The sequence below is a fragment of the Vanellus vanellus genome (assembly GCF_965231255.1).
Source record: "Vanellus vanellus genome assembly, contig: HAP1_SCAFFOLD_1058, whole genome shotgun sequence".
NCBI lineage: Eukaryota > Metazoa > Chordata > Aves > Charadriiformes > Charadriidae > Vanellus > Vanellus vanellus.
In genome coordinates, this window is record NW_028126612.1 from 19,799 (window position 1) to 30,774 (window position 10,976).

Below are 10,976 nucleotides of genomic sequence, written 5' to 3' on the forward strand. Positions count from 1 at the left end.
CTCCAGGGAGAGGAGGGGCCTCAAGGGGAGGGAGGCAGGGCCTCAGTGGGAGGGGCTTCTGGGAGGGGGCGGGGCTTTGAGGGAGGAGGGGCTCTGGGGAGAGGAGGGCCTCAGGGCAGGGCCTCAGGGAGGTGGAGCTTTGAGGGGAGGGGGTTCAGGGAAGAGTTGGGGCCATGAGGAGGGGGCGGGGCTTTGAGGGAGGAGGGGCTCCAGGTAGATGAGGGCCTCATGGGAGGTGCCTCTAAGGGGGAGGTGCCTCTAAGGGGGAGGTGCCTCTAAGGGGGAGGTGCCTCTAAGGGGGAGGTGCCTCTAAGGGGGAGGGGCCTCAGGGAGGAGGCGGGGCTTTGAGGGGAGGGGCCTCAGGGAAGAGGTGGGGCCATGGGGGTGGGGCTTTGAGAGAAGAGTGGGCCTCAGTGGGAGTGGCTTCTGGGAGGAGGCGGAGTCTTGAAGAGGGGAGGTGGGGCTCTGGGGAGAGGAGGGGCCTCAAGGGAGGGAGGCGGGGCCTCGAGGGGGTGGGGCCTCAGGGAGGAGGCGGGGCTTTGAGGGGAGGGGGTTCAGGGAAGAGGTGGGGCCATGGGGGGCGGGGCTTTGAGAGAGGAGGGGCCTCAGTGGGAGGGGCTTCTGGGAGGAGGCGGAGTCTTGAAGAGGGGAGGTGGGGCTCTGGGGAGAGGAGGGCCTCAGGGGTGGGGCCTCAGGGAGGAGGCGGGGCTTTGAGGAGGGGAGGCGGGGCTCTGGGGAGAGGAGGGGCCTCAAGGGGAGTGAGGCGGGGCCACAGGGATGGGGCCTCCAGGGGGAGGGGCCTCGGGGCGGGGCTTCAGGGAGGAGGCAGGGCCTTGAGGAGGGGAGGCGGGGCTTCGGGAGAGGAGGGGCCCCAAGGGGAGGGAAGTGCCACCAGGGGGCGGGGCCTCGAGGAGGGGAGGCGGGGCCTCGAGGAGGGGAGGTGGGGCCTCGAGGAGGGGAGGCGGGGCCTCGAGGAGGGGAGGCGGGGCCTCGAGGAGGGGACATCGGGGGGGGGGAATAAGCGCCCAATCGCTGCCCCACAAGTGCCCCCCCCTCCGCCCCACAGCTATCCCCTAGCCGCCCCGCTGCCAGCTCTACAGCAGCCCCGTGCCACCTCACGTCCGTCCCCCCCCCCATCCATCCCGTTTCCCGCTGCGGGGCGCGGGGGGAAACTGTGGTTCTATACGGGGCAGCTCCGCGCCGCGCCCCCCCAAAATCGACGCAGCCTTCACCCCGCAGCCCCACAGTCCCCCCCGAGACCCGCAGGTTCCCCCCCGAGACCCACCGTGTCCGTGGGGGCGGCTGAAAACAGAGCCGCGGCGGGAGCGCGGCGCCTCCGCCTTGCCTCCCCGCCGCCATCTTGCCGCCGCCGCCGCCGGCGACGCCCCTTCCCTCACGCTGAGGAGAAAGAGCGGCAAAGCGGCGGCGCCCGCTGATTGGCCGGCGGCGCAAGGCGGGAAGGCCTCCCATTGGCCCAGCCGCGCGCGGGAGAAGGGAAGGAAGGCGCTGATTGGCCACCGCCTTCCCGCCGCTGCCGTTCTACCCCCCGACCGCGGTCGCTGAGGGGAGCCGGGCGCTGATTGGCCGGCTGCGCTGAGGCGATCGGCTCGCTGATTGGCCGCGGGGCGGGGCGAGGTTATAAAGGGTGTGGCGCGGCACCTGCCGCCTCACTCAGGCGGCGACGGGCGGCGGCGGCGGCGGCGCGCGTGTGAGGCGGCGGCGCTAAGTAGCGCTAATTGACGACTCATTACCCACTCGTTAGCGACTGACTGCCCCTCAGCGGCCCCCCCCGAGCGGCGGAGGAGAGCAGCGGCGGTTTAAATTAATAAACGGCGGCGGGACGGGGACGGGGACGGGGGGGAGACGACGACGACGCCGCGTTAACTGGGGCGGGGCCGGGCGTTAATTAGGGGCTAGTTGGCGGGGTTAATTAGCAGCCGCTAATGTTTAAGGCTTTATTCGGGCTTTTCTGAGCAAAATTAGGAGGTTAGAGGGTCGAAATTATCCGTTTTAACTGAAGTTGTGGCTGCGGGGCGGGCGGGCGTCTCGGGTTTGGGGGGATTTGGGGCAAAAAGCGGCTCTTTAGTGAGTTAAGTCACGTTAACTACTTCAGTAATTATCTTAAGGCTTTTAAAGGAGGTGGGGGGGTGTGTTCGGGTCGCGCCTGGGGCCGTTTTTCGGCATTTTGGGTCCGCTTTTGCCTTTTTAACATCTTCAAGTTATTTAAATTAACCGCTTTCGGGGAGATTGGGGGGGGGGGGGGAGGGGGATTTTAGGGCAGGTTTGCCACTAGAGAGCTTTAAAAAGCCATTTGCTTAACTCGGGAAGTTGATTATATCGGCATATTTATCAGTATTTAATATTTGGAGTGAGGCGGTGCCGGTTTGGGCGCCGTTGGGGGGGATTTGGGGGCCGAATACGGCCTTTTTTTAAAAGAAACCCTATTTATTTAAATTACTGTATTTAAACCTCGTGGGTTTGGGGGGCGTTTGGGCTCTTCCTGAGGGGTTTCGGGACAAAAAAAAAGCGTATTATTTATTGATACCGCATTTCACTCTCCCGGACCCCCTTTTTGGGGCGATTTGGCTCTTTTTGAGGGGTTTCGGGACAAAAAAAAAGTGTATTATTTATGGAAATTATTTATTGAGATCACATTTCACTCTCCCGGACCCCCTTTTTGGGGCGATTTGGCTCTTTTTGAGGGGTTTCCGGACAAAAAAAAAAAAGTCTTATTTATTGATACCGCATTTCACTGTCCCAGACCCACTTTTTTGCTTTTTTTTTTGGCTCTTTTTGAGGGGTTTGGGGACAAAAAAAAAGCGTATTATTTATTGATATCGCATTTCACTTTCCCGGACCCCCTTTTTGGGGCGATTTGGTTCTTTTGGAGGGGTTTCGGGACAAAAAAAAAGCGTATTTATTGATATCGCATTTCACTCTCCCGGACCCCTTTTTTTGGGTTTGGTTTTTTTTTTTTGGCTCTTTTTGAGGGGTTTCGGGACAAAAAAAAAAGTCTTATTTATTGATACCGCATTTCACTGTCCCAGACCCACTTTTTTGGGGGCTCTTTTTGAGGGGTTTCGGGACAAAAAAAGTGTTTTATTTACGGAAATTATTTATTGATACCGCATTTCTCTCTCCCGGACCCCCTTTTTGGGGCGATTTGGCTCTTTTTGAGGGGTTTGGGGACAAAAAAAAGCGTATTATTTATTGATATCGCATTTCTCTCTCCCGGACCCCCTTTTTGGGGTTGTTTGGGGTTTTTTTTGGCTCTTTTTGAGGGGTTTCGGGACAAAAAAAAAGCGCATTATTTATCGATACCGCATTTCTCTCTCCCGGATCCCCTTTTTGGTTTTGTTTTTTTTTTTTTTTGGCTCTTTTTGAGGGGTTTCGGGACAAAAAAAAAAGTCTTATTTATTGATACCGTATTTCACTGTCCCAGACCCACTTTTTTGGGGGCTCTTTTTGAGGGGTTTCGGGACAAAAAAAGTGTTTTATTTACGGAAATTATTTATTGATACCGCATTTCTCTCTCCCGGACCCCCTTTTTGGGGCGATTTGGCTCTTTTTGAGGGGTTTCGGGACAAAAAAAAAGCGTATTATTTATCGATACCGCATTTCACTCTCCCGGACCCCTTTTTTTGGGTTTGTTTTTTTTTTTTTTTTTGGCTCTTTTTGAGGGGTTTCGGGACAAAAAAAAAGCGCATTATTTATCGATACCGCATTTCTCTCTCCCGGACCCCCTTTTTTTTTTTTTTTTTTGTTTTTTTATCTTTTTGAGGGGGTTTGCCCCCCCCCCCCCCCCCCCCCGCCGTTCACCCAATTTGGGCTTCTCCTCCCACTCCTTTTTGGGGCGAACCCGCGGGACTTTGGGGCCATGTTCTACTACCCGGAGGTGCTGCAGCGCCGCACCGGCTGCTTCGGCACCATCTGGTACGGTACGGGGCCGTCTGGGGCTCAGTCCGGCGGTTTGGGGGCCCTTTGCGGGGACAAAGCGGGTGATTTTGGGTCTCTCCCCCCTCCCAGGCTGGCGGCCACCTGCAGCTCGCGGCTCCTGCGGCGGGAGTACCTGGGGGTGGACGTGCCCCGCACCTGGTAACGGCAACGGCGCCGCTTCGGGCCGTTTTCGGGCGGGTTCGGGGGGGGTTTCGCGGGGATCAATGGGCCGCCCCTCTCCGCGCGGCGATGAGCCGCCGCCGTCGCTCCGCCCCCTCGAGTGGGAACGGCCCGCCGTGGCTCCGCCCCTCCCCTCGCGGGCCAATGGGAGGGTGTACACTGGACCACCGTGGCTCCGCCCCTCCCCTCGCGGGCCAGTGGGAGGGTGTGAGTGGGCTGTGGCTCCGCCCCTCCCCTCGCGGGCCAATGGGAGGGCGTGAGTGGGTGGGCAGGGCTCCGCCCCTCCCCTCGTGGGCCAATGGGTGGGTGCCAGTGGGCTGTGGCTCCGCCCCTCCCCTCGCGGGCCAATGGGTGGGTGCCAGTGGGCTGTGGCTCCGCCCCTCCCCTCGCGGGCCAGTGGGAGGGTGTGAGTAGGTGGGCAGGGCTCCGCCCCTCCCCTCGCGGGCCAATGGGTGGGTGCCAGTGGGCTGTGGCTCCGCCCCTCCCCTCGCGAGCCAGTGGGAGGGTGTGAGTGGGTGGGCAGGGCTCCGCCCTCCCCTCGCGGGCCAATGGGAGGGTGTACACTGGACCACCGTGGCTCCGCCCCCCCTCGTGGGCTAGTGGGAGGGTGCGAGTGGGCTGTGGCTCCGCCCCCTCCCCTCGCGGGCCAATGGGAGGGTGCGAGTGGGCTGTGGCTCCGCCCCCTCCCCTCGCGGGCCAATGGTAGGGTGAGAGTGGGTGGGCGTGGCTCCGCCCCTCCCCTCGCGGGACAGTGGGAGGGTGTGGCCGGGCCGCCGCGGCCCCGCCCCTGCCACCTCGGCCCCGCCTCCTCGGCCCTGAATGGCCGCCCTGACCCCGCCCCCTCCCAGCGCGGCGGTGCAGGCGTTCGTGATTGGCCGCGGGGGGGGGAGGTCCCGCCCCCGCCGCCGGGGGCGCCGCCCCCCGGCTGCCTCTACCTGGGGCGCTGCTGCAGTTGGGGCTGGCGCGGGTCTACGGGCGGCAGTGCGGCGTCCTGCTGGGTACGGGGGGGGGGGGGGGCGTATAGGGGGCGGGGGGGGCATGGGGGCGGGGGGATATGGGGGATATGGGGTATGGGGGTTGGGGGGGGATGGGGGGATGGGGGGTTGGGGGATATGGGGGGATGGGGGTCTCAGGGGGGTTATGGGGTCTCTGGGGGTTATGGGGCGCTGGGGGGGCTCTGGGGCACTTGGGGGGGGTGGGACTGACGGGGGGCGCTGGGGGTCCCACGGCTGTTTCGGGGTCTCCCCCCTCCCCCCCCCCAGAAGAGGCCGCTCAGGTTCTGGGGCGGCTGCACCGCGCGCGGCCCCCCCCAACATCGACCTCAGCCCCCCCCGGCGGTGAGTCGCCCACTGCCCCACAGACCCCCCCCCCCACTGCCCCATAGAGCCCCATAGAGCCCCACAGACCCCCCCCCACTGCCCCATAGTGCCCCACAGACCCCCATAGAGCCCCATAGTGCCCCATAGACCCCCCCACTGCCCCATAGAGCCCCACAGACCCCCATAGAGCCCCATAGAGCCCCACAGACCCCCATAGTGCTCCACAGACCCCCATAGTGCCCCACAGACCCCCATAGACCCCCATAGTGCCCCACAGACCCCCCCCCACTGCCCATAGAGCCCCATAGGCCCCACAGTGCCCCACCGCGCCCTATAGGTGCCCCATAACTGCCCCACAGTGCCCTATAGTGCCTCTCCACTGCCCTATAGCCCCCCGTAACTGCCCCACAGCCCCCCCCCAAACTGCCCCATAACTGCCCCATAGCGCCCCATAGTGCCCCATAACTGCCCCATAGTGCCCCATATCACTCCATAACTGCCCCATAGTGCCCCAAACTGCCCATAGCGCCCATAACTGCCCCACACACCCCCAAACTGCCCCATAGTGCCCCATAACTGCCCCATATCACTCCATAACTGCCCCATAGCGCCCCATAACTGCCCCATAGTGACCCATAACTGCCCCACAGACCCCCCAAACTGCCCCATAGCGCCCATAACTGCCCCCCCCCCCCCCAAGGCCGCAGCTGGTGGCGGACGCGCGGGCGCTGATGGCGGGCGCTGATGGCGGCGCTGGAGTTGGCCCCCGACCCCTTCTTCGGGGTGATGGCCCCGGAGCTGCCCAGCCCCACGGCGCTGCCCCAGGTACCGCCCCACGGCGCTGCCCCACGGCGCTGCCCCACATCCCCCCACCCCCCCCCCCCCAAAATACCCTCAGCACCCCAAAATCTCCCCCCCCCCCTCAGGTGCAGCGGCTGCTGGAGGAGGTCCCGCCCCCCCCCCCGGGTGAGCTCTGCCCCACAAGTGTGGGGGCGGGGGGAGGGGGGAGGGGGGGGGCAGTCTGGGGGGCGCTCACCCACATAACCCCCCTCCCCCCTCCCCCGCAGGGCCCCCCCTGACGGTGTCCCCCGAAATCATCACCCTGCGGGAGCCCGAACCCCTCGTCCTGCCGCCCCTCGAGGTGGGGCTGCCCCATAGCGGGGGCGGGAGGGGTCGGGGGGCCGCCCCATAGCGGGGGAGGGGTGTGGGGCGGTTGTGGGGCTGCCCCATAGCGCTGTGGGGCGCAGGAGGAGCTGCCGGAGGTGACGGCGCGAGAGCTGGAGCTGCTGATGGAGGCGGAGGCCGAACTGCTGCCCCCCGGTGAGGGCACTTGTGGGGCGGAGGGGGCACTTGTGGGGCGGAGGGGGCACTTGTGGGGCGGGGGGGGCACTTGTGGGGCGGGGGGGGCACTTGTGGGGCAGAGGGGGCCACTTGTGGGGCAGAGGGGGGGCACTTGTGGGGCAGAGGGGGGCACTTGTGGAGTGGAGGGGGCACTTGTGGGGCGGAGGGGGCACTTGTGGGGCAGAGGGGGGGCACTTGTGGGGCAGAGGGGGCACTTGTGGGGCGGAGGGGGCACTTGTGGGGGAGGGGGGGCACTGTGGGGCGGGGGGGGCACTTGTGGGTCCAGGGTGGCACTTGTGGGGCAGAGGGGGGGCAGTTGTGGGGCAGAGGGGGGGCAGTTGTGGGGCAGAGGGGGCACTTGTGGGGCAGAGGGGGCACTTGTGGGGCAGAGGGGGGGGCACTTGTGGGTCCAGGGGGGCACTTGTGGGGCAGAGGGGGCACTTGTGGGGCGGAGGGGGCACTTGTGGGGCAGAGGGGGGCACTTGTGGGGCGGAGGGGGCACTTGTGGGGCAGAGGGGGCTCTTGTGGGGCAGAGGGGGCACTTGTGGGGCGGGGGGGGCACTTGTGGGGCGGGGGGGCACTTGTGGGGCGGAGGGGCACTCGTGGGGCAGAGGGGGGCACTTGTGGGGCAGAGGGAGCACTTGTGGGCAGAGGGGGGGCACTTGTGGGGCGGAGGGGGCACTTGTGGGGCAGATGGGGGCACTTGTGGGGCGGAGGGGGCACTTGTGGGGCGGAGGGGGCACTTGTGGGGCAGAGGGGGGCACTTGTGGGGCGGAGGGGGCACTTGTGGGGCAGATGGGGGCACTTGTGGGGCAGATGGGGGCCACTTGTGGGGCAGAGGGGGCTCTTGTGGGGCAGAGGGGGCACTTGTGGGGCAGAGGGGGCACTTGTGGGGCACTTGTGGGGCGGAGGGGGGCACTTGTGGGGCGGGGGGCACTTGTGGGGCAGAGGGGGCCACTTGTGGGGCAGAGGGGGGGCACTTGTGGGGCAGAGGGGGGGCACTTGTGGAGTGGAGGGGGCACTTGTGGGGCGGAGGGGGCACTTGTGGGGCAGAGGGGGGCACTTGTGGGGCGGAGGGGGCACTTGTGGGGCAGATGGGGGCACTTGTGGGGCAGATGGGGGCCACTTGTGGGGCAGAGGGGGCTCTTGTGGGGCAGAGGGGGCACTTGTGGGGCAGAGGGGGCACTTGTGGGGCACTTGTGGGGCGGAGGGGGGGCACTTGTGGGGCGGGGGGGCACTTGTGGGGCAGAGGGGCCACTTGTGGGGCAGAGGGGGGCACTTGTGGGGCAGAGGGGGGCACTTGTGGAGTGGAGGGGGCACTTGTGGGGCGGAGGGGGCACTTGTGGGGCAGAGGGGGCACTTGTGGGGCGGAGGGGGCACTTGTGGGGCGGAGGGGGGGCACTTGTGGGGCGGAGGGGGCACTTGTGGTCCAGGGTGGCACTTGTGGGGCAGAGGGGGACTTTGGTCCAGGGCAGTTGTGGGGCAGAGGGGGGGCAGTTGTGGGGCAGAGGGGGCACTTGTGGGGCAGAGGGGGCACTTGTGGGGCAGAGGGGGGGGCACTTGTGGGTCCAGGGGGGCACTTGTGGGGCAGAGGGGGCACTTGTGGGGCGGAGGGGGCACTTGTGGGGCAGAGGGGGGCACTTGTGGGGCAGAGGGGGCACTTGTGGGGCAGAGGGGGGGCACTTGTGGGGCGGAGGGGGCACTTGTGGGGCAGAGGGGGGGCTCTTGTGGGGCAGAGGGGGCACTTGTGGGGCGGAGGGGGGCACTTGTGGGCAGAGGGGCACTTGTGGGGCGGAGGGGGGGCACTTGTGGGGCGGAGGGGGGCACTTGTGGGCAGAGGGGGCACTTGTGGGGCAGAGGGGGGGCACTTGTGGGCAGAGGGGGCACTTGTGGGGCACTTGTGGGGCAGAGGGGGCACTTGTGGGGCAGAGGGGGCACTTGTGGGGCACTTGTGGGGCGGAGGGGGGGCACTTGTGGGGCGGAGGGGGCACTTGTGGGGCACTTGTGGGCAGAGGGGGCACTTGTGGGGCGCTCAGCCCCACATCTGCCCCCCCAGTGGAGGAGGTCCCGGCGGTCCCGGCGCCGCCCCCACCCCCCGGTGAGCACTTGTGGGGCAGAGCACGGAGTGGGGGAGGGGAGGGGCACTTGTGGGGCAGCCCCATAGCCCCTCCCCCCTCCCCCCACAGCCCCCCCGCGGCCCCCGGAGGAGCCCACCCTTCCCCCGCCGCCCCCCGAGGTACGTGTGGGGCGGATGTGGGGCGGATGTGGGGCAGATGTGGGGCAGATGTGGGGCGGATGTGGGGCACTGACACCCTCGGCTGCCCCCCAGGCCGCCCCTCCCCCCCCCCGCCGCCGCCGCCGCCGCCCGCCCCACACCGACCCACAGCCCCAAATCCCCCGTGGGGAGTTCCGGGCGCAGCTGCTGCTGCCCCACACCCGCTGTGGGGCGCTGGTGAGTGGGGGAGGGGGGGAGGGGACACCCCCAAATCCGGGGGAGGGGGACACACACACACACCGCCCCCCCCAAACCTCCGCCCCACAGCTGCTGCTGGAGCCGCCCCCCAAGCGCCGCCGGAGCCCCCCCGAGCTGCTGCGCACCCCCACCTGCGGTGAGGGCCCCACACCTCCCTCTGCCCCACACCTTCCTCTGCCCCACACCTCTGCCCCACACCTCCCTCCGCCCCACACCTCCCTCCACCCCACACCTCCGCCCCACATCTCCCCTGCCCCACACCTTCCTCCGCCCCACACCTTCCTCCGCCCCACACCTCCCTCCGCCCCACACCTCTGCCCCACACCTCCTCTGCCCCACACCTCTGCCCCACACCTCCCTCCACCCCCACACCTCCCCCCCTGCCCCACACCTCTGCCCCACACATCCACCCCCCCGCCCCACACCTCCCTCTGCCCCACATCTTCCTCTGCCCCACACATCCGCCCCACACCTCCCTCTGCCCACACCTTCCTCTGCCCCACACCTCCCCCCCTGCCCCACACCTCTGCCCACACATCCACCCCCCTGCCCCACACCTTCCTCCGCCCCACACCTCCCTCCACCCCACACCTCCGCCCCACATCTCCCCTGCCCACACCTTCCTCCGCCCCACACCTTCCTCCGCCCCACACCTCCCTCCGCCCCACACCTCTGCCCCACACCTCCTCTGCCCCACATCTCCCCCGCCCCACACCTCCCCCCCTGCCCCCACACCTTCCCCTGCCCCACACCTTCCTCTGCCCCACCTCTCCCCCTGCCCCACACCTCCCCTGCCCCACACCTTCCTCTGCCCCACCTCTCCCCCTGCCCCACACCTTCCTCCGCCCCACACCTCCTTCTGCCCCACACCTCCGCCCCACTCCTCCCTGCCCCACACCTCCCCCGCCCCACATCTCCCCCCCGCCCCACATCTCCCCTCTGCCCCACACCTCCCTCTGCCCCACACCTCTCCCACCCCACATCTCTCCCCTCACACCTCCCCCCCCTCCTCCCCCGCCCCACACCTCTCCTCGCGCCCCACACCTTCTGCCCCACACCTCCCCCGCCCCACAGGCTGGCTGCCCCCCGAGCTGTGGGGCCTGTGGGGTCGCTGCGCGCGGCCCCCACCCCCCGCCCCCCCGCCCCCCCCGGAGCTGCCCAGCGAGGTGGAGGTGAGCCCCCCCCGCCCCCCCCCGCCCCACAGATGGGCCCCCCACACCCCCTTAGTTGTGGGGCGCCCCACGGGTGCGGGATGGGGGGGGACGCGCTCGGGCGTTTGTGCCCCACAGGTGCTGCGGGAGGCGCTGGAGCCGAGTCTGCCCGTCCTGCCCTCCTCCGGTGAGCGACCCACGGCGCCGTGGGGCAGATGTGGGGCGGCCGTGGGTCACCAGGGGTTGCTATGGGGCGGCTGTGGGGCGCTACGCATCACTGCGGGGCGCTATGGGGCGGATGTGGGTCACCAGGGGTTGCTGTGGGGCAGCTGTGGGGCGCTATGGGGCGGCCGTGGGGCGCTATGGGGCAGATGTGGGGCGCTATGGGTCGCTGTCCCCCCAGAGGTGTCCCTGGAGGTGACGGAGGAGGAGCCGCGCCTGCGCCCGCCGCCCCCCGAGGAGCGACGGTGACGTGTGGGGCACTCGGGGGGCGCTTATGGGGCACTTATGGGGCAGCACTGACCCCCCCCTCCCCCCCCCCCTTTCTCTGCCCCACAGACCCCTCCCCCCACCGCC